Here is a 1,449-nt window from a genome sequence, read left to right on the forward strand (position 1 = left end):
TTGATCTAGGACTTTTAGCCTTCAGATCAACGGGGAAATAAGTTTCCATTGTTTAAGCTCCCAAGTCTGATACTTTGTTATGGCAGTCCTAGAAGACTAATATACACACATGGTCTGAATTCATCTAGAGCCCCCACCATTCCCACTTCTCCCAACCTAAAGCAGACCTTATGTCTTGCAATTCACTTCTCTTCCCATTATTCCATAATGTCTCCCAGGCAACCAAAAGAAGGATCTTCAGGTCAAAGTACTAGAAGCAAGCCTAAAGAACTATGTCAAACTTTAAACCATTAACAAAAATCCTTGGCTAACTAAGAAAAGAAGGAAGATAAAACAATGTGAACCATACCCAATTTGGGGGTTGTTTGTGGTTCTCTGAGAGACAACTCTATCTGGGCACCAGCCTTTTGTGAAGTCTCATCACTTTCTCATATTATAATGCTCTTCCCTGGTCTTCCCCCATGTGCCTTCCCAATCAACTCTGGGACTTGGCCCTGCTGCCTGTCTCTTCATGGCTCTATCCTCTCAGAACTGTATCCTACTCCCAATGGAACAGCCCAGAATCACTTGCCTTCTGCATAACATAGAGCATTTCTACTGTCTGTAGAAGTGCCCTGCTTGTTTCATCTCTATACTCCATTAAAACTCCAGATACAATGGTGAGAAAAAAAAAAGTGAGAAAAGAAAGGAAGAGGTAAGAGTAGACCTGATCTTTAGGTTGCCTAAAAGACTGCTCAAATAGGTAGCTATATAATACAAGAAAGAAAAGCAGTCCTTTTGTCTGTAAGAGTGAGTTCCTGGAGTTGTTCGACTCCACTGTGATTTTATTACAAATGCAGAGATCAGATTTAGTAGTGTTATGCAGGTGCTGAGAAAGGAACAGTGAGGATCTCAGACAGAGAGAGTACACAAATCAGAAGTGACCTCATTCCCTGAAAACACCACACATCCTAAGCTGTGGGAAATGCTGCTGTTAGAGCAATATCATCTCACAAAGAACACACCATTGCTTTAGGTCCAATTTCCTCCTTGGGACTATCTCTATATTATGGCAAGATGGGATCTAGGCATTAATATATGAATTTCTTCTCTCCCTGTATCCACATTGCTTGCTCTAGAAGATCTCTTCCCCCCCCTCATTCCAACAGCTAGGCATAAGTTACCCTCCAAATAATCAGAAATAAGGGCTGCAAATATAAGATATACTATTAAGGAGAAAAAATAGCAGTCCTAAGAAACCAAGATCCTCAGACATGCATGGAATGGTGATTACTACAACCTGCCCACACCCCATTCCTATGTTCATCCCCTCCCAGATCTGTGAGTGTCACATTTTTGAACTGCTCATAAAGTGATCCCCAAAGGATGAATCTGACACTTTGAGGAATCACAGTGGATTGAAAGGAAACTCTGGCCCTGATTCCAGTTGATTAAAAAGAACCAGTTTGA

This window comes from Callospermophilus lateralis, chromosome X (assembly GCF_048772815.1).
Source record: "Callospermophilus lateralis isolate mCalLat2 chromosome X, mCalLat2.hap1, whole genome shotgun sequence".
In the NCBI taxonomy this organism is placed as follows: Eukaryota; Metazoa; Chordata; class Mammalia; order Rodentia; family Sciuridae; genus Callospermophilus; species Callospermophilus lateralis.